Genomic DNA, 23059 nt, shown 5'->3' on the forward strand with positions numbered 1-23059 from the left:
GGGTGGGTGGGGGGAGGCAGAAGGGACCCGATGGGGTGGGGGAGCAGGAGGCACTGCTAAGGGAGAAAAAGGGGAAGGAGAAGGGGTTGCGTGCACTGGCTCCCTGAATCGCTGAAGACCGGTAGGAAATCGGGTCTTAAATCGGCCGCCGCTTTCGTTTCCCGGGTTGCACAAACTCGGTTTTCGCTTCCAGGATGCTCCCCACCCTGGCGCAGCGGATCGAGGAGAGAACGCCAAGCCCAGGATCGGTCTGACTCCGCGTTCCTATCGGGAGTCACCTTATCTCTCTTTTCTTGGAACTTTTGAAAAGCGAAAACAGAGATCGGGGCAGGACAGGAAAGGAGGTCAAATGACCACCGATCCTTAGAATGGGGGGGGGAGAGAGAGAGATCGCGGATCCCGGAGCTTTCTAAATAGATAATGTAGCCTTCCATTTGAGCTCCAAATTGAGGTGATTAAGGGATAATGGATTAAGGGAATTTTGCCACGCTTGTTTAGCTGCAGGTATTCACTTAGCAACACGGTTGTTAAGTGAATCCACCACCACCCTGACTTTGCTTGTCAGATGGTTTGAAAAGAGGAAAATCATGGCCAGTTAGGTCTCACAGAGTCAGCCTTCTCCAGGTCCAGACAATGTCAGCTGGCGGGGCCTAGGGGAAGAGCCTTCTCTGTGGTGGCCCCGGCCCTCTGGAACGAACTCACTCCAGAGATATGTACAACCCCCTCCCCCTCCTGGTCTTTCGTAAAGCCCTGAAGACCTACCTCTGCCGGCAGGCATGGGGGCCATGAGTGATGGGATTGGCTCCAGCGGATACTTTTTATGATTGAATTGGATGAATGCATATGAATATTGGTTTTTTAAAAATAGATATTTTAGTAATATGATCTTTTTATTGTAATTTAGATTTCTTATATAATGTTACATTTATAATGCATGCCGCCCTGAGTCGCCTCCAGAAAGGCGGCATAGAAATCTAATTAATAATAATGACAATGACGTCATAACTGCAAATCAGGTGTCGAGGGTCTGCATTTTGATCGCATGATTATGGGGACACAATGGTCGTAAGTGTGAAAATCAATCATAAGTCAACTTTTTACGGTGTCGTCCTAATGTGAAATGGTCACGGGCTGTTGTAAGTCGAGGACAACCTGTAGGTTTCTCATTCCCAGAATCTTCCCTAACGTTGTGGCTGGGGAGGGGGGTGGGGATTCTGGGAATTAAGGGGCCAATGTGTCTGGAAGGGCAACAAATTGCCTCTGTCTGGAGCCTACACGTGAATTGAGTCACTCTGGAACATTAGTGTCAAACTCGAGACCTGTGGCTGAATGCGGCCTGATGGGTGGTTAAATCTGGCCTGTAGGGCCAGCCTGGGAATAGCAAAGGGCCCGTTTGCCTTTTGAGTCCTTCTCCCTGTACCCTATTTTGGTCTGGACAGCAGAAGTGGGTTCCACTTACCTTCCCTACCAGTTCACATCATGTCGGAGGTGAGCCTCAAGGAAATAATCATCACCTCGAGGCTTGACTACTGTAACGCTCTCTACATGGGACTACCTTTGAAGAGTGTTTGGAAACTTCAGATCGTGTAGAATGCAGCTGCGAGAGCAATCATGGGCTTTCCCAAATATGCCCATGTTACATCAACACTCCGCAGTCTGCATTGGTTGCCAATCAGTTTCCGGTCACAATTCAAAGTGTTGGTTATGACCTATAAAGCCCTTCATGCCATGGCACCGGACCAGATTATCTCAGGGACCGCCTTCTGCTGCACAAATCCCAGCGACCAGTTAGGTCCCACAGAGTGGGTCTTCTTCGGGTCCCGTCAACTAAACAATGTCACCTGGCGGAACCCAGGGGAAGAGTCTTCTCTGTGGCAGCCCCGGCCCTCTGGAACCAACTCCCCCCAGAAATTAGAATTGCCCCCACCCTCCTTACCTTTCGTAAGCTACTTAAAACCCACCTCTGCCGCTAGGCATGGGGGAATTGAGATACTCTTTCCCCCTAGGCCTTTACAATTCTATGCATGGTATGTATGTATGTATGTTTGGTTTTTATATTAATGGATTTTTAATCATTTCTAATACCAAATTACTATTGTACACTGTTTTATTGTCGCTGTTAGCCGCCCCGAGTCTCCGGAGAGGGGCGGCATACAAATCCAATAATTAATTAATTAATTAATAACCTTCTGCCTCAGGTTGGGGAAATGACCCTCTACACATGCGCAGAAGCCTTTGTCCATGCGCAGAGGGTTCTTTGCCAGCCGTTTTCAAGGAGCGGCAACCAGAGAACCGGTTTGGGGACCTTGGCCAGCTGGTCCTCGCTGCTGTTTTGGTGAACGGGGGGGAAAAATTAGTTGAACCGATGCAAACCTGCAACAGCCCACCACTGCTGGATGGCTTCTGGCAACACCAATTAGGTCCCACAGAGTCGGCCTTCTCCAGGTCCCGTCGACTAAACAATGTCATCTGGCGGAACCTAGGGAAGAGCCTTCTCTGTGGCGGCCCCAGCCCTCTGGAATCAACTCCCCCCCCCCCGAGATTCGAATTGCCTCCACCCTCCTTGCTTTCCGTAAAATGTTGAAATCTATACCGCCAAGCATGGGGGGATTAATTTCTCCCCTTACCTTTCTGACTCAACATATGAGATTGGTATTATTGTTTTTAGAATTGTTAGTTTTCATAATACAGTGATCCCTCGATTTTCGCGATCTCGATCTTCGCGAAACGCTATATCGCGATTTTTCCCACCCGATGACGTCACTCTCTTCCTTCCTTTCTCATCTTTCTTTCTCTCTCTCTTTCTCTATCTTGCTTCTTTCTCTCTCACACTCTCTTCCTCCCTCTCTCATCTCTTTCTTTCCTTCTCTCTCTTTCTCTATCTCTCCCCCTCTTGCTGGCGGGCGGGCGGGCGGGGGCATCAGCGAGGAGCCGGGGTTTCCCCTTTGCGTGGGCGGCGGGGAAACCCCGATCTTCTGCTCGCTGCTGCTGCCGCCGAGCAGATCAGCTGCTGGGCGGCCGCAGCAGCAGCGAGCAGACGAAGATCGGGGTTTCCCCGCCGCCCACGCAAAGGGGAAAGCCCGATTCGGCTCCTCGCTGCTGCCGCCGAGCAGATCAGCTGCTGGGCGGCCGCAGCAGCAGCGAGCAGACGAAGATCGGGGTTTCCCTGCCGCCCACGCAAAGGGGAAAGCCCGATTCGGCTCCTCGCTGCTGCCGCCGAGCAGATCAGCTGCTGGGCGGCCGCAGCAGCAGCGAGCAGACGAAGATCGGGGTTTCCCTGCCGCCCACGCAAAGGGGAAAGCCCGATTCGGCTCCTCGCTGCTGCCGCTGAGCAGATCAGCTGCTGGGCGGCCGCAGCAGCAGCGAGCAGATGAAGATCGGGGTTTCCCCGCCGCCCACGCAAACTCCACCATCTGCGCATGCGCGGCCACGGAAAAAAGGGCGCGCATGCGCAGATGGTGTTTTTACTTCCGCAACCCTACATCGCGAAAAATCGATTATCGCGAGGGGTCTTGGAACGGAACCCTCGCGATAATCGAGGGATCACTGTAATGGGGTTTTTAATATAGTTTATGTTGGATTTGTATTTTATTGTATTTATTCTTGTTGTGAGCTGCTCCAAGTCCTCGGAGAGGGGCGGCATACAAATCTAATTAATAATAATAATAATAATAATAATAATAATAATAATAATAATAATAATAACAACAACAACAGCAACAGCAACAGCAACAACAACACTGCCGGCCAAAACAGGGTGGGGGAGGGAAGGTTGGGTTAGAATTTTGGCTGACAGGATGCTGAAGGAGGGGTCTGTTTCATCCCCCCATCCCTCCCACCCCACAACTGGCCCACTGAAGGGAACTACAATGCTCATTTGGCCCTCGAAGAAATCCAGTTAGATGCCCCTGTTCTAGAAAGCTCATTGCCTCTTTTGACAAGGCTGGACAATTTGGCCAGCTTAAGATTGGGGGCCTTCAACGGTGCTGAAAAAAGTGTCTTACCACCATTCTGTCCCCCCCCCCCAAGTTATGACCTTTGCAACATCATGATCAAAATTCAGAGGTCTGGCAACCGGTTCCTATTGATAACCAATGCTGTGTCCCCTGTGGTCATTTGAGATCTTCTGACCATCAAAGTCAATGGGGAAAGCCAGGTTGACTTTGTGGCCTTGTGGCTAACTTATCAATGGCAGCGATTCACTTAACGACGGGGGGCAAGAGAGGTCATAAAATGGGGCAAAACTCACTTCATGGACGTCTCACTTAACAATAGAAATTTTGCGGGTCAGTTGTGGTTGCAAGTCGAGGGCAGGGGTAGGCAAAGTTGGCTCTTCTATGACATGTGGACTTCAACTCCCAGAACTCCTGAGCTAGCATGATTGGCTTTGGAATTCTGGGAGTTGAAGTCCACAAATCATAGAAGAGCCAACTTTGCCTACCCCTGGTTGAGGACTACCTTTAAGAAGGCAGATTCATTTGTGGTGTTTGCTGAAGCATCTGGCTTTTTTGGTAGCAGCAGAAGTAAAAGGAAGATGATTTAAACATGCCTGGGATAAACATATATCCATTGTAAGATAAAATACAGGAAATAGTAAAAGGGCAGACTAGATGGACCATGGGGTCTTTTTCTGCCGTCAGTCTTCTATGTTTCTATGTTTCTATGTTTCTATGATGGCAAACATCTAATGGGACTATCTGAAAAACCTTCAATAGGTTCTGAAGGAATCAAATGAATAGAATAAATAGAATAGAACAGTGATGGCGAACCTATGGCACACGAGCCGTTGCTCTAGCTCTGCTCTAACATGCATGTATGTGCCGACCAGCTGATTTATGTCTCGCACAGAGGCTCTGGGAAGGCATTTTTGGCTTCCAGAGAGCCTGGGAGGGGGGGCGTTTTTACTCTCCCCCAGCTCCAGGGAAGCCTTTGGAGTCTGGGGAGGGTGAAACACAAGCCTACTGGGCCCACCAGAAGTTGGGAAACAGGCCGTTTCTGGCTTCCAGAGAACCTCCGGAGGGCAGAGAAAGCAGTTTTCACTCTCCCCAGGCATTGAATTATGGGTGTGGGCACTCAGGCATGCGCGATAGCATGCACCCATGCTCTTTCAGTACCTGAGGAACAAAAGGTTCGCTTTCATTGGAATAGAATGACAGAGCTGGAAGGGACCTTTGAGGTCTTCTAGCCCAACCTCCTGCTTAGGCAGAAAACCCTATACCACTAATGGCAACTTCTTTTTTTTTGCCAAAAGGGTTGTGTGTACCCATAATACCATGCCCTCCCCCTGCTCATACACGCACTGTCCCCCCTGTGCTCTCCCCCCCCACACCTACCCACGAGGCGCACTGAAGCCTCTGCAGCCCGTGCATAGCGAAAAATGGATTGCAGCTGATTTTTGGCTTTCTGGAGGGTGGAGGGCGGTCGTTTTTGCTTTCCCCAGGTTTCAAGAAAGCCTCCAAAATGTGTAGATTGCAAGAAACCCGGCACCAACAGTCCAAACTGAAGATTGTTTCCAAACTTCTGATAGACCCGTTGGATTTTCTGGAGGGTAGCTGTTTCACTAATTAATTGTTCTAACTGTCAGGAAATTTCTCCTTAGTTCTAGGTTACTTCTCTACTTGATTAGTTTCCACCCATTGCTTCTTTTTCTACCCTCAGGTGCTTTGTAGAATAGGTTGATTCCTTCTTTGTGGGAACCCCTGAGATATTGGAACACTGCTATCATGTCTTCCCTAGTCTTTTTTTCATTAAACTAGCCTTGCCCAGGTTCCTGCAACCATTCTTCATATGTTTTAGCCTCCAGTTCTCTAATCATCTTTGTTTATCTTATCTGCACTCTTCCTAGAGTCCCAACATCTTTTTTATATTGTGCCAACCGAAATTGGATGCAGTACAGTGTTCCCTCAATTTCCGCGGGGGATGTGTTCCGAGACCGTCCGCGAAAGTTGAATTTCCGCGAAGTAGAGATGCGGAAGTAAATACACCATTTTTGGCTATGGACAGTATCACAAACCTTCCCTTAACACTTTAAACCCCTAAATTACCATTTCCCATTCCCTTAACAACCATTTACTCACCCTTGTTACTGGTACTCACCATTGAATATGACACTTAGTGATCCTGATATTTATAAACATAATTATTTATTAACAGTAATTATTTTTTTTGTTATTTGCAAAAATTATTAATTTGGCAATGATGTATGATGTCATCGGGCGGGAAAAACCATAGTATAGGAAAAAATCCGTGAAGTATTTTTCAATTAATATTTTTTGAAAAACCGTGGTATAGGCTATTTGCAAAGTTCGAACCCACGAAAATCGAGGGAACACTGTATTCCAAGTGTGGTCTTATCAAGGCCTTATAAAATGGTATTAACACTTCATTTGATCTTGATTCTATCCTTCTGTTTATGCAGCCTAGAACTGTGTTGGCTTTTTTGGGAAGCTTTTGCACATTGCTGGCTCATATTTAATTGGTTGTCCACTAGGACTCCAAGATCCCTCTCACAGTTATAATTATTGAGCATGATGCCACCTGTGCTGCATCTATGCATTTTAGTTTTTCTTGCCTTAAAGTAGAAATGAGATTTAGAGGTATACTGCTGCTGACTGTGGAGGACCCACTTTCTAGCTGTCATTATCTCTAAGTCATCAATGAATTTCTTTCATGACCAGATCATGGAAATCCCACCTGAGTGTAAAGATAAAAGGAATTTTGCAAAATTATCAATGCTGAGCAGGAAGATGGGTTTCTAAATGTACGGCAAAATTAGCAACCATCAAAGAGATATGAAGGCGCTTTTGAGAAGGGAAATGGAGAAAGCAACAAGTCAAACCAGTTAGTAACTTGAGAAGAGTGTTTGCGTTAAAATGGTACAGCTGTTGTGGGAGGGGGGAGAGTTTTGACACTGAATTGGAACATTATTGTGGTTGCTCAGTTAGAGCAGAAATCCAATCCGAATCTCTTCTTTAGAAGACTTAAGGTAGACTTTACGGTTTAATTGGAATTAAGTTTGAGCTGATGTTTCTGGAAACTCAGAATATTACTTGGTTGTTAAGTGAATCTGACTTTCGCTTTGCTTGTCAGAGGGTCGCAAAAGGGGATCGCGTGCCCTGTAACAGTCATATATGTGAACCAGTTGCCAAGCGTCTGAATTTTGATCAGATGACCATTGGGATGTTGTAAAGGTCGTAACTGGGGGAAATGGTCACAAGTCACTTTTTTCAGTGTAACTTTGTAACTTTGAACAGTCACTAGCGAAACTGTTGTAAGTCAAGGATTTCTTCAGTTAAAATTTGGTCTTGTGGGGGCAAATTGGCCCTCAGAATACTACATGAACAATGGAACACAATTCTTGATATCTTGAAACTAAACTTGATAAAAGTGTCAGCAAAGAAAGACAAAATTTACAGAATTTCATAAATAAAAATTTCTAGAACTCTTTAAAGTACCGTATTTTTCAGGGTATAAGACGCACCCCCTCCCCTTAAAAGAGGGTGGAAACATTGGTGCATCTTACACACTGAATGCAGCTGTTTTGGCCTCCTGAAACTCCACCCCACGCTTCACATTTTGCAAAAAAAGGGTCTGTTTTTCACCAAAAAATGGGAGTGTAGAGAGTTTGAAAGGCCTGTCAAGTGCTCCTAGGAGTTGGGGGGGGAGCAAAAACACGACATGTAGGAGGTTTGGGAGATGAAAAACGAGCCCCCCCCTTTTTTTTTCTTTGCAAAAACAGGGCATGCAGAAGGTTTAGGAAACCTGTAGAGTGATCCTGGAGGCTGGGAGGACAAAAATGAGCTACAAATGGGGCATTTTTTTTGCCAAAATGGAGGTGGGCACAGGGTTTGGGAGGCCTGCAGAATTCTCCTGAGAGCTGGGGAAGGCAAACAAATTTTTGTTTTGGTTTACCCCTTCAAAATCTAAGTGTGTCTTATACTCCAGTGCGTCTCATAGCCAGAAAATAGAGTATTTCATGGCTTTGATGGATCTTTAAAAAAACAAAACAAAAACCATGAATGTTGCATTCTAATATTGACTAACATTGACTTCCTAGTGACCAATTAGGGCCCACAGTTCTCAAGGTCCAGTCAGCTAAACAATGCCGGCTGGCGGGCCCTAGGGGAAGGGCCTTCTCTGCAGTTGCCCCTGCCCTGTGTAATCAACTCCCCCCCCCCCCAGTATGGTTCCTACTCTCCCGCCTTTCGGAAGAACTTGAAAACACATTTGTGCCAACAGGCCTAGGGCTGTTGAACTGGTCATCTTACTCCAGCCCCTGCCATTGATTAGATGATTGGTATGACAGATTGTTGTGTGGCATGTGTTTGGCTGAGGAAATGGTTTTTAAGTTTTTTATGAGATTTGGGTTTTTTAGATTATTTCTGATTTAGGAGTTAAATATGTAATTTATGCTGTAAGCCGCTCTGAGTCTCAGGAGAAGGGCAGCCTACAGATCAAATAAATAAATAACTAGAACAGTGTCAAACTCAAGGCCTGTGAGCTGGATCCAGCTTGCGGGGTCCTTAGATCTGCTTCAACCCTCAGCCAATGAAAACAGCTCAGGAGGGTCACACGTGGCCTTCCTAAGCTCCGTTTTCATTGGCAGAGGGCTCAGGCCACTATAGGCACCCAATAAGTGTGAGGTGGGACTGTCTAGGCCCACTCTGGCCATGCTCACTCAGCCCCCCCCCCCCGCCAAGTAGTCAAACATAACCCTGAAGTGATCCTCAATGAAATTGAGTTTGACACTTCTGAACTGAAACATTAGTTCTCAAATCTTGACCAATTTTTAACGTTTGGCCTTCAACTGCCAGAATTTCCCAACCAGCTTTGGGAAATTGGGAGTTGAAGTCCACACATCTTAATATTGCAAAGATTGAGAAATTGAGCTCGGAGGTCCTGAAAGAACGAAGGTAGAAAGCAGAAGGTTTTGGCTTATTCTGAGGGAAATATTTTGTCTGGGGCTTGTTTTATAATGTCTTCCAGATTTGCTTATGCTACTTAGGAAATTATAATTACATTGAACCCTGCCTTTTATTGCAACCGCCGCTTACTTTTGAGATGAAAGGAGGGCTTTTTAGATCCCGATTAGTATCGTCAATGGGAAAGCCATATTCACTTAACAATCCTGCTACTAACAGCGGCAGCAATTCACTTAACAACCATGGCGAGAAAGGTTGTTCAATAGAACAAAATTCACTTTAACAACTGTCTCACTTAGTGGCAAAAATGTTTGGCTTAATTATGGTCGTACATCGAGGACTTGTGTGTCGTTTATATATGGGGGGATGGGGGGATCCATTTTTTCTAGTAGTTTATTTGGTTGGCTCTTAGCCAGAGAAAACAGCTCAAGGGGCGGGTGTGCGTGCCCCACTGGTTCAGATTTCAGCTGTAAAGTCCTCCTGCAGCATTCTCTCAACAAAAACGGAACTGAGGGGACCATGGACAGCCCTCCCGAGCGTTGTTTTCACTAGCAGAGTCTCTGTGGGCCTGGCCTTCGCTGTTTCTAGGGCTGCTCGGTGTTGTGGTTGGCTCTGGCCCAGCTCCTGCCCCAAGGAATGTGGAGGTGGATCAGGGGAAACATCAACATATCAAAGGCCTGTTTTATTGCCGACAGGGTCAGGTAGTGCAGTTTCCTCGGACGAAGAAGAAGGTGGGGGAGACTTGGAAGAGGGGGGCTTGGCACACAGCCCAGGAAGCCAATCTCCATTATCTTTGGTCGATTCGGATGAGGAAGTGTTAGACCCACGCATGCGCAGAATTATCGAAGAGACCAATTGAAGAAATATTACAGGAGATAAGAGAGGCCACCTGTGTTTGGGTGGGGCTCCAGTAATTAGAGCTGCTGATATAAACAGCAGCTGCTGGCTTGGCCGTTGTGGAAGATTATCTAATCATTGTTCTTCAGGACCGTGCCTTGCTGTTTCCGGACTTACTTTGTTGATTTTTCACGACTTTGAAACCAAAGCAGAGCAAAGTGTGTGTGTTTCACTTCGTGGAAGAAGGAGGGCTGTGATGTTCCTTCACAGCTGCTAGCTAAGTACTTAAGGACTGATTAAAGGGATTGTACAGACTACCCGGTTGTTTTGGGATGAGTGCTCTTTGCAATCCAAAAATGGTGCTTTGTTTCTTTTGAATTTTGCGATAAAGAACATTGTTTTTGAACTTTCAAGTGTGTGTGTGTGTGTCTGAAATTTGTACCCTTGAATTTTCGGGAGACTCATACCATAGAGCCCGGCAGAACACTCTGTAGGCCTGATTCAGCCCACGGACCTTGAGATTGTCATTCCAGTCCTAGATCATACAGGACACAAAACCACAACTAGATTGCCCTTTTAAAATAATTTCTCTCAGCAATTGCTCTTAAATCCAACAGGTTTTTTTTCTTCCTGACAGAAGTGAAGGGAACAATACTGGATGGTTTTGATTAGTGAACACTAATGGAAAGTAACACGCTTCAGATTTGCGCCCATCTGTTTCTACTCCTGTCTGTCTTTGTGCTCCCTTGAACTGTTCTCAACATTTGAAAGCAATCCTCACTGGGGAATCATGCGAATTGCATGCCGGGCTGGCCAAAGCAGCCTTAGAAATGGACAGTTCTCTGCTTAGCGTTCCAACTCGCTGAATGTCTTCTCTTTTTGCCCCCCCCCCCCCCCCCCGGTGTATAATTATTTTTACTGACATTACTCAATAGGCTAAAGGATTGGCAACTTCCTTTTTGTGAAGGCTTCTTATATTTGCAAGAGGGAGTTCACTGTCTGAATCAGACAGCTGTCCGACTCTGGAGAAAAAAAACAGCTATTTCCATCACCACGTAGGCCACGTTCCAGCTTGAAACAAATACCATTTAGGTGATGTGTTGTTGGAGGACAGTTTAAAGCGAGGTTGTCCAGTTCTGTGGAAGCACCAAGTTGACCTTAGCTGACCTTGAAGGGCTATCCAGAGTGCGATTGGTCAGTACTTGAGCTGCACAGCGATTGCAGAGTTGTAGACTTTGGGAAGTTTTTAAATAATTCTCAGTGGCAGAGAACCTCTTGACGGTTTCCAGGAAATCCCTAGAGATTCCTCCGTGAAGGAGACAGTGGTGATTCCAGGGAAAAGTTCAGAACTGATAGGCTTAAAAATTCAGACCGGTTTGGGATACTCACAATGCTCTATTACAGGGCTGTCACACTCAAGGCCCAGGGCCCGGATCTGGCCCGTGCTGCCTTTACTACGAAAATGGAGCTCAGTCCTTGCCCCACCCTCCCAGCTCCATTTTCACCGGCAAAGAGCTATCAAAACAAACTGAAAACAAAAGGAGAAATGTTTCTTGCATTTGAGCATGCAAGAAGGGGCAGAAAAGGAGAAAGGGAACGAAGACAAAGAAAAGAAAAATAGGAAAAGAGCAAGGGAGAAAAAGAGGAAAGGAAGAATGATAATGAAGAAGGAAGGAAAGAGGAAGGGAGGAAGTTCCAGTGGATGATGAAGATTATTATTATTATTATTATTATTATTATTAATTATTATTATCATCATCACCACCATCATTTCCTTCATTCAAAAATGATGGTGGTGATGATGATGATGATGATAATAATAATAATAATTAATAATAATAATAATAATAATCATCATCATCATAATCATCCACTGGAACTTGTGCCGGAACTACCATTTACCAGTGGCAAAGAACTGGTGGGATCATAAGCCCGAAAAAGTGGTCGAAAATGAGCAAGCAAAACTACTGTGGGACTTCCGACTTCAGACTGACCGAATTCTGAAGCATAATACACCAGACATCCTGATTGTGGAGAAAAAGGAAGTATGAATCATCGACATCATGGAGAAAAAGAAAGTATGTGGAGAAAAAGAAGTATTGTGGAGAAAAAGAAAGTATGAATCATCCCAGGGGACAGCAGAATTGAGGAGAAGTAGCTAGAGAAATTAGTGAAATACGAAGATCTAAAAATCAAGCTGCAACGTCTCTGGCATAAGCCAGTGAAAGTGGTCCCAGTGGTAAATGGCACGCTGGGTGCAGTGCCAAAGGATCTCAGCGGACATTTGAAAACCATTAGAATTGACAAAATGTCCATCTGTCAATTGCAAAAAGCCGCTTTACTGGGATTGGCAAACATAATTTGCCACTACATCACACAGTCCTAGGGGCTTGGGAAGCGCCCGACTGGTGATGAAATACGAAATCCAGCATAGTGATCTCATTTGCTGTGTTGTATTGATAATAATAATAATAATAATAATAATAATAATAATAATAATAATAATATTGTTATGCCCTTTTAACAAAGGAAATAGCAGCATGTTAGCAATAGCACTTTTTAACAGATCCGGCCTATTGCCCCCACAATCCGGGTCCTCATTTTACCCACCTCGGAAGGATGGAAGGCTGAGTCAACCTTGAGCCGGTGATGAGATTTGAACCGCTGACCTGCAGATCTAGCAGTCAGCTTTAGTGGCCTGCAGTACTGCACTCTATCCACTGCGCCACTTCGGAGTGAGATGAGGTGGGTCTCAGAAGCACAACATGTGCTGCTGACACAAAACTTCCATGTCACACTCACCATGGCCGTGCCAGTGGTCAGTTGCTACCAGTTTGCCCCAGTTCAGGTGAACTGGTAGTGGCAGCATTGAGGGGCTCCACCCACCCATCCAGATTTCACCACGGACAATCTGCTCATGCACAGAAGCCCCATGTGAGGGCGTTCCCAGTTCCAAACTGGTAACGAAGGTAGTTGAAACCTACTACTCGACCATGTCCCCAGCCATGGCCACAGGACGTCACACCCCATGCCTCCCCCAGCCTTCCGAGGTCAAACACAACCCTGATGCGGCCCTCAATGAAATCGAGTTTCATACCCCTGCTTTAGGAGATGAGGAGCAGCTTCCTGCCTATTGGCCAGTGATGGCGAACCTTTTCCTCAGGTGCTGAAAGAGCATGTGTGTGTGCTATCGCGCATGCACCAGGCAGGGCAAAAACAACTTCTCATACACCCCGGAGGCCCCCTAGAGGTCAGAAACGGCCTGTTTCCCAACTTCTGGTGGGCCCAGCAGGCTCGTGTTTAAATCATCCCAGGCTCCAAAGGCTTCCCTGGAGCGTAAAAACATTCTTTCCCATCCTCCTGGAGGCTCTCTGGAAGCCAAAAATGCCCTCCCAGAGCCTCCGTGCCAGCCACAAATCAGCTGATTGCCACATAACTGCATGTTGGAGCTGAGCTAAGGCAACAGCTCGCATGCCAGCAGATATGGCTCCGCATGCCACCTGTGGCACCTGTGCCAAAAGTTCACCCTCACTATTCTAGGCTTTGCAAATCTTTACATCAACAGAAATGAGTTGTTTGGGATTACACTTCCCGTGGTGGAGAAAAGGCACTTTGTGCATGCTTAGATGCATGTTTTCCAAGGCTGGTGAAGTTGGTTCTTTGTAAAAAATATTTCTGTTTGTTAGTTCCATACTAAAATACATGTAGACTTTGATTTATAGTTGTTCAGTTAGCAACCGTGTGAAGTTACAAAAGCACTGAAAAACATGACTTATATTTCACACTTACGTCCATTGCAGTATCCCTGTGGTCATCTGATCAAAATACAGATGTTTGGCCATTGATTCATATTTATGACAGTTGCAGTATCCTGGGGACATGTTGCCATTTTTTGCAACCGTCACAAAAACAAAGTCAATGAGGAATCTAGATTCACCTAACAACAGTGTTAGTAACTGAACAGTTGCCATGGGATTCGCTTAACAACTGTGGCGAGAAAGGTCGTAAACTAGGGCAAACCTCACTTAGCAAATACAGGTGAAACTCGAAAAATGAGACTATCATGCAAAATTTCATTTCAGTTATGCAACTCCAAAGGTGAAGCGTAATATATGAGAGACTCATTACATGCAAGGCAAGATAGTTCAAAGTGTGATTTGTCGTAATTGTGATGATTATGGGGTACAGCTCATGAAAACCCAAAATCCCCCATCTCAGAAAATGAGAATATTACATGTGATCAATAAAACAAGGATTGTACATAGAACAATACCGGATCTGAAAAGTTTAAGCATGCATCTGTACAATGATACCTCGTCTTACAAACGCCTCATCATACAAACTTTTCGAGATACAAACCCGGGGTTTAAGATTTTTTTTGCCTCTTCTTACAAACTATTTTCACCTTACAAACCCACCGCCGGGATGCCCCGCCTCCGGACTTCCGTTGCCAGCGAAGCACCCGTTTTTGCGCTGCTGGGATTCCCCTGAGGCCCCTTTCCATGGGAAACCCCACCTCCCAAATTCCATGTTTTTGTGATGCTGCAGGAGAATCCCAGCAGCGCAAAAACAGGCGCTTCGCTGGCAACGGAAGTCTGGAGGTGGTGTTTCCCAGCAAGGGGAGCCTCAGTGAAATCGCAGAATCGCAAAAACACAGAGGTCCGGAGGTGGGGTTTCGAGGACTTTGGTGTTTTTGCGATGCTCCGATTTCACTGATGCTCCCTTCACTGGGAAACCCCACCTCTGGACTTCGGTTGCCAGCGAAGCGCTCGTTTCTGCGATGCTGGGATTCCCCTGCTGGGATTCCCCTGCAGCATCACAAAAACACAGAAGTCCGGAGGTGGGGTTTCCCATGGAGGGGAGCCTCAGGGGAATCCCAGCAGCGCAAAAACGGGCGCTTCGGCTGGCAAGAAGGGTGAATTTTGGGCTTGCACACATTAATCGCTTTTCCATTGATTCCTTTGGGAAACATTGTTTCGTCTTACAAACTTTTCACCTTAAGAATCTTGTCCCAGAACCAATTAAGTTTGTAAGACAAGGTATCACTGTACTTGCTTTGGGTCCCTTTTGCAGCAATCATTTCTTCAATGCAGCGTGGCATGGAAGCTATCAGCCTGTGGCACTGCTGAGGTGTTATGGAAGACCATGATGCTTCAATAGCGGCCTTCAACTCTTCTGCATTGTTCAGCCTCATCTCCAGGCACCAGTACCTGGCCTTGCACTCCCGCAGGTCTTTCCTCTGCTTGTAGTCCTCAGTGAGATGCTTCTGCTGAGCCTCCTTCTCCTCAGATCCTATTTGATCTGAACCAGCTGTTTTGCCAACTCAGTCACATGACCACCTAACTATGCACACCCAGCCCATCATTAGGCAGATCATATTACTGGTCTGCAGGATTAAAAATTATGAATTTAGTGGTCCCTGAGGTCTAAAAGATTGTGGACCTGTGATCTAGAAACATAGAAGTCTGACAGCAGAAAAAGACCTCATGATCCATCTAGTTTGCCCTTATACTATTTTCTGTATTTTATCTTAGGATGGATGGATGTTTATCCCAGGCATGTTTAAATTCAGTTACTGTGGATTTATCAACCACGTCTGCTGGAAGTTTGTTCCAAGGATCTACTACTCTTTCAGTAAAATAATATTGTCTCATGTTGCTTTTGATCTTTCCCCCAACTAACTTCAGATTGTGTCCCCTTGTTCTTGTGTTCACTTTCCTATTAAAAACACTTCCCTCCTGGACCTTATTTAACCCTTTAACATATTTAAATGTTTTGATCATGTCCCCCCTTTTCCTTCTGTCCTCCAGACTATACAGATTGAGTTCATGAAGTCTTTCCTGATACGTTTTATGCTTAAGACCTTCCACCATTCTTGTAGCCCCTCTTTGGACCCGTTCAATTTTGTCAATATCTTTTTGTAGGTGAGGTCTCCAGAACTGAACACAGTATTCCAAATGTGGTCTCACCAGCACTCTATATAGCGGGATCACAATCTCCCTCTTCCTGCTTGTTATACCTCTAGCTATGCGATAGATAGATAGATAGATAGATAGATAGATAGATAGATAGATAGATAGATAGATAGATAGATAGAAAGAAAGAAACATAGAAACATAGAAACATACGGTAGAAACATAGAAAGATAGAAGACTGACGGCAGAAAAAGACCTCATGGTCCATCTAGTCTGCCCTTATACTATTTCCTGTATTTCATCTTACAATGGATATATGTTTATCCCAGGCATGTTTACATTCAGTTACTGTGGATAGATAGATAGATAGATAGATAGATAGATAGATAGATAGATAGATAGATAGATAGATAGATAGATAGCATTCACTTTTTTGGCTGCCCCCGTATACTGCTGGCTCATATTTAACTGGTTGTCCACTGGTTGACTCCAAGATCCCTCTCACTGTTGCTGCTATTAAACCTGGTTTCACACAGCCTGTATATGCACTTTTGGTTTTTCTTGCGTAAGTGATTTTTCTCTACGTTGAGTTTCATTTTGTTAGATAGGGCCCAGTGTTCAAGTCTGTCAAGATCCATCTGGATCTCAAGCCTTTCATCTAGAGCATTAGCTATTCCTGCCTGCTTAGCATCTGCCCTCCACAAAGCCCGTCTGTCTTTTTACCCTTCGGCTGTAATAAAGTTGTGTGCCAACAGTAATAGCAGTTGTGTGCCAAAGCAGCAGCCTTGGATGTTCCCCAAAGTTGCATTCCAGATTCACGGAAGAGTTACCGAAGGCCCAGAAGCCCTCTGCGGCCTGGCATTCTCAGAGACAAGAAAGAAAGAAAATACAAAGCCAAAATTTCTAGCCAGAAGCCTCTTGTAATGCCATTTTAAACCTTGCGGCCAAGGGAGACATCCAGAGCTTAGCCAAGGAGCACCAATGGCTTGGGCCTTCCAGGATAAAAAAAGGCAGCAGAAGATTATTATCATTATTATTATTATTATTATTATTATTATTATTATTATTAATTAGATTTGTATGCCACCCCTCTCCGTACACTCGGGGAGGCTCACAGCATACAATAAGACAATTCATAACAAATCTAATAAATTTAAAAAACATTTAAAAAACCATTATTAAACCAGACATACACACAGGCACACCATGCATAAATTATATAGGCCCCGGGGAGGGAGGGGGAATGCCTCAATTCCCCCATGCCTGACGGCAGAGGTGAGTTTTAAGGAGTTTACAGAAGGCAAGGAGAGTGGGGGCAGTTCTAATCTCTGGGGGGAGCTGGTTCCAGAGAGTCGGGGCCGCCACAGAGAAGGCTCTTCCCCTGGGACCCGCCAGATGACATTGTTTAGTCGACGGGACCTGGAGAAGGCCAACTCTGTGGGACCTAATCGATCACTGGGATTCGTGTGGCAGAAGGCGGTCCCGGAGATATTCTGGTCCGATACCATGAAGGGCTTTATAGGTCATAACCAACACTTTGAATTGTGACCGGAAATTGATCGGCAACCAAAGATATTTGAGATACGTGCTGCCCTGTTTTCCCTAAAATAAGACACCCCTTATTGGGCTTTTGAATGCATGGCAATAAGGCCAAGCCCTCATTTCAGGTTTAAAAAAAGAAAAAAAAGATAGGGTCTCATTTTCAGGGTAACATTGTAGATTACAGTGATCCCTCTATTATCGCGAGGGTTCCGTTCCAAGACCCCTCGCGATAATCGATTTTTCGCGATGTAGGGTTGCGGAAGTAAAAACACCATCTGCGCATGCGCGCCCTTTTTGTCTATGGCCGCGCATGTGTAGATGGTGGAGTTTGCGTTCCCCGCCGCCCACGCAAAGGGGAAACCCCGATTCGGCTCCTCGCTGCTGCTGCGCTACCGAGCAGATCAGCTGCTGGGCGGCCGAAGGAACCTTCCCTGGGTCTTCCCCCTCTTGCTGGCGGGCGGGCGAGCGGCGGGCATCAGCGAGGAGCCGGGGTTTCCCCTTTGCGTGGGCGGCCGGGAAGACCCAGGTTGGGGGTTCGGGGGGGTTCTGGGAAGCCCCCCAGGCCAGCTGCGACCTTTTAAAACAGCCGCGCCGCTTCCCAGCTGACTCCCGAAGCCAAACACGGAAGTGGGGTTTTTTTTTAATTAATTTTTTTTTTAAATCGCGATATAGCGTTTCGCGAAGATCGAGATCGCGAAACTCGAGGGATCACTGTATATAGATAATAGATTAGAAAGATGATAGATAGATAGATAGATAGATTAATAGATTAATAGATAGATAGATTAATAGATAGAGAGACAGACAGACAGACACCTGTTTTCCCCAAAATAAGACATCCCCCGATAATATCCCCTGGGCTTTGGAGTGCATAGCAATAAGGCCAACTGCTTATTTCAGATTTCAAAAAAAATATAAGACAAGATCTTATTTTCGGGAAACATGGTATAAATGCAAACTCAGATTAGGGATAGTCCTTGAGTTACAAGAGTATATTTAATGACCGTTTAAAGGTATGGCACTTGAAAAAAGTGACTTATGCCCATTTTCCCTCATTGATCAACCATTGCAGGATCCCCATGGTCACATGATCAAAATTCCGATGTTTGACAATTGATTCATATTTATGACTTTTGCAGTGTCCCGGGGTCATGTAATCATCTTTGGAGGCCTAACTTAACAACTGCAGCGATTCGTTTAACAACTGCAGCAAGAAAGGTTGTAAAATGGAGCAGAAACTTCTTAACAAATGTCTCGCTTAGCAATGGAAATTTTGGGGTCAGTTGTGGCCAAAAGCCGAGGACTGCTTGTAAATGCATTGCACCAATACATAAAATTGGTCTAATTGGGTACAGGAATCAAGTTGTACATATTGTCAACTGTTCCATTTGTGGCTTTTATGTAGACCACAAAAGGACTTGGAATTTCCCTATGCATTTTCCACCTTTCCAGCTTTTCGGAAATCTGTGCCAATCTCCTAAGAGACTAGCCACGTTGGCATTAAACCCTTGACAGAATGCAGGAATGTTTATGGATCTTGGCTTCTTATGGTCCCTTCTACAACTCTAGGCTGTAAGATATTAACCTTAGATTGCAATATTTAAATAACATTCATTCATTCATTCATTTTGTCCAATGCACAACAATACACAATGAAGGTTATAGAGGTTATACTCGAGTAAAATATATTAGAGAAAGAATAGAAGTGAAAATTTAAGAATAGAATATATCAATTAGAGAAAAGAAGGATATTATGAGAGTAGTATAAGAAGAATAGAATAGAAGTATAGTAGATATGATGTATGAGATATAGACGAGACAATAGGACAGGGGACAGGAGGCACGCTAGTACACTTGTGCAAATTGATAAATACCATATTTTTCAAAGTATATAACACACTCTCCCCACCCCCCAAAAAAGTGGATGGAAATGTCTATGTGTTTTATTGTGGCGGTGGGGTAGGGGGTTGGTGCAGCGCTGATCAGCTGTTCTAGAATGGGCCGTGGCATCAAATGGGGGTGTGGTGAATAGGTGGTGGCTGTGTCGAACTGGTGGCAGTGGCGGCAAATGGGCAGTGGCAAACAGGCTAGATGTATACTGGATGGGTGCTGGGAGGCAGAGGCAGATTTTTTTTCCTCCCCAAAAGCTAAGTGCGACTTAGAGTCCGAAGGATCTTATAGCCCATAAAATACAATAATACAAATTTCCAATGCTTAAAAAAAAAATTAAACGAAGATGTCACTAGATGCTTGCCTTTTTCCTTCCCTCTTCCTTCTCCTTCCTTCTTTTTTCTCCTCTTCTTTTTTCCTTCTTTCTCTCTTCCCAACTTCCCTTCTTTTTGTCTTTCCTCTTTCCCTTTCTCCTATCCTGTTCCTTCCTGCAAACTAAAATGCAAAAGGCGAAATATGTCTCTCATTCTTTTATTTTTAGTTTGTTTGGATGGCCCTCTGGCAGCCAAAATGGGGCTTGGGGTGGGCGGGTTGAGTTCCTTTGCTGTTTCTAAGACAATCTCTGCAGGGCTTGAATTTGTTGCCCCTGGTCCAGGATGGGTTCCACTTAATCTTTGCCACCAGTTCGCATCGCAACGTTCCCCAGACATATACACGCTCTGCTTGCAAGTGCACAAACACTTTTGCGATTTCACTTCTGCACATGCTCAGGTGGATTCTGCCTGAAACATAGCCGACAAGCTGGTCAGCTGTGCTTTGGGCAAAGAAATAAAGGTCAGTAATAACCCCGGGGGTAGACGGGAAGGCTTTTTTCAAAGCACAGAAGAGAAGCCATCCAAATACAGTGATACCTCATCTTACAAACACCTTGTCATACAAACTTTTCAAGATACAAACCCAGGGTTTAAGATTTTTTTGCCTCTTCTTTCAAACTATTTTCACCTTACAAACCCACCACCGCTGCTGGGATGCCCCGCCTCCGGACTTCCATTGCCAGCGAAGCACCCATTTTTGTGCTGCTGGGGTTCCTCTGAGGCTCCCTTCCATGGGAAACCCCATCTCCGGACTTCCGTTGCCAACGAAGCACTCGTTTTTGTGATGCTGGGATTCCCCTGCAGCGTCGCAAAAACACAGAAGTCCGGAGGTGGGGTTTCCCATGGAGGGAAGCCTCAGGGGAATCCCAGCAGCGCAAAAATGGGCGCTTTGACTGGCAAGAGGGGTGAATTTTGGGCTTGCACGCATTAATCGCTTTTCCATTGATTCCTATGGGAAACATTGTTTCATCTTACAAACTTTTCACCTTAAGAACCTCGTCCTGGAACCAATTAAGTTTGTAAGACAAAGTATCACTTTATAGGAAAATCGGCTGAAAATTCAGAAAAAAAGATGGCGGTGAGCATGGACTAGCATAGACAGAACCAGATCCGTGACACCAAAATTATATTCCCAGCGGGTTGCTAACGGTTCGGGCAATCTGGTCCGAACTGGGAGCAACCCACCCCTGCCCTGGTCTAGCACAATCGTTCTCACCTGATGTTCTCTGTTAAGCTAGGATCCCATGAGTTATCATGATTAAAAATTCTTTTAAAAAGAATTACACATTATGTAAAGCTGGTGGGAGTCTTTTGCATGCAGCTGTTAAGCTGCCAGCCTGGCACATTGTTATTATTGTAAATTACATAAGACGTAGATTGTGAAGATTAACAGTGAATTGCATTGTGCAAAAGGTTTGTACTTTGTGCATTGTTGATATGTAATACTCTGCAACCTTATTATTTGAAAGGTGCCTCCGGCAAAAAAGATTGAAAAACGATTACACATCATATGAAATTATCTAATATAATCAGTCAGCTGAAGGATTCTATGAGAATCAAGTCCATTGTTTATTCAATATTGTAAAATACTTTACCTATCATATGTTATATATATGGAGAAAAAAAAACCCCAGTTAACAGGTTAAACAACAATAAAGTTTTGACCACACGTTTATTTTTTCTTTTCTTCTTTTTTCCCCTCCACGCATCCCAAAATAATAAGATTTCTCCAAAAATAAGGCCAAGTGCTTATTTCAGAGTTCAAAAAAATATAAGTAGGGTCTTATTTTTAGAGAAACATGGTATACTGTATGTTTGAGCTCCTAGGTTTGCTTGATGTTTGCTGGGAGTGTGTAACTGAGATGATGCAATGAAGGGGCTTGTGTTCTGAAAGGGTGTTGGGCAATTCCTATTATGGCTTAATGGCTTTATCCTGGTTTGGATCTTGAGTGAGGGTGGACAATGTTGTTTGGTGGGACCTAGGGGAAGAGCCTTCTCTGTGGGGGCCCCAGCCCTTGAATCAGCTCCTCATAAAGATTCCAACTGCCCCCACCTTCCTCGCCTTCCGTACTCATCTGTGCCACCAGGCTTGGGGCCATTAGACTTTAACCCCCTGACCTACGAATGATATGCATGTTGCTGTTGAGTGGGAATGATTGATTGTTAATATAATGGGGATATTAGATTAGATAAATGGGTTTTATATTAATTGGATTTAGGATTTGTATTGTATTGTTCTTTTTATACGTTGTAAGCCACTCCGTGTCCCAGAGAGGGGTGGCATATAAATCCAATAACTAAATAAATTTGCTTATGAATAGACCTGTCTATCTCTTAAGCGGTGACATCTGCTGTGGGCTATTAAGGAGGGTGGGGTCTGCTTTCTGTTTCTTTAAGTGCATGCTTCTCCATTTCTCATCCACAGAAACATAATATTCTACCCTTTTAAAGTTTCTCAAAATATTTAATTCTTCTAAGAGAGGGGTGGGTGCTATCTTTCTACACAGCAATGGCCATAGGTGTGAAAAGTGGCCGTAAGTCATTTTTTCCCTGTGCCCTTGTAACTTCAAACCAGAATGAAATCCAGCAGGTTCTAACAGGTTCTGGCGAACCGTTAGCAGAGATTTTGAATAGTCTGGAGAACCGGCAAACTCTGGCTGGCCCCAGGGTGGGATGGGAATAAAGATTTTGCAATGATAGAAAGAATTTTAAAAGAAATAGTAATGCAGGATGTAGAAAAACCCCCGGAATTCTATTTACTGGGTATACCTAGTCAGGAATACAAGAAAGAAATTTTATATTTAGTTATACATATCTTGACAGCGGCCAGGATTGTGTTTGCGCAAAACTGGAAAGGGGAAAATATCCCCAAAGAAGAAGAGGTTATCAAGAAAATACTAGATTGCGCTGAAATGGATATGATGACAAGACGGTTAAAAGACCAAGTAGAATCAGAATTTTATGTAGTATGGAATAAAGTGTATATATGGATAAATAAGAAAAAGAAGAATGTATGATTTATATTTTGTGTTTTATCTAGGTTATAAATGAAAGTTTTTGTATACAAGATTAAATATAGCTTCTTCTTTTCATTTAAAGTATTAAGTTGATTTAAAGTATTAAAAAGGTATTCTTTTTTTGTATGGAAATTTAAGTTCTAAAATAAGTAGGGGTATCGCAACCCCAAATTCATGTTAAATGTATGTTTGTTGGTTTTGTCTTTTTATGAAAATTTCAATAAAGTTTATTATTTAAAAAAAAAAGATTTTGCAATATCCTTCCTTCAGGGGTGAGGAGGGAATGAAGATTTTGAAGTATTCTTCCCCGGCCAACCCCCAAGCCACACCATGCCCACCAAGCCAGGCCTACAGAGCCGGTAGTAATAAAAATTGGATTTCACCACTGCTTCAAATGTTCACTACCAAATGGTTGTAAGTTGAGCATTAGCTGTATCCCTTTTTGCAAACTCATGTGTATCTGAACTCAGTGCGGCGTCTAGAAAGAAAAATATGGCACGGTAAATCTGAGGCCAAAGATTGAAGAATTTGCCTCGCATAGTTGCAAGGATAAAGAGCACTTT

The 23059-nt window shown here is 44.6% G+C and overlaps 1 protein-coding gene across 2 annotated transcripts in view; it reads left to right on the forward strand.

Moving 5' to 3' along the window:
• PLOD3 (procollagen-lysine,2-oxoglutarate 5-dioxygenase 3) overlaps positions 1 to 23059 on the forward strand; it is a 179230-nt gene that overhangs the window by 116830 nt on the left and 39341 nt on the right. The gene's annotated exons all lie outside the window — the stretch shown is intronic.

This window comes from Erythrolamprus reginae, chromosome Z, assembly GCF_031021105.1.
Source record: "Erythrolamprus reginae isolate rEryReg1 chromosome Z, rEryReg1.hap1, whole genome shotgun sequence".
Taxonomy (NCBI): Eukaryota; Metazoa; Chordata; class Lepidosauria; order Squamata; family Dipsadidae; genus Erythrolamprus; species Erythrolamprus reginae.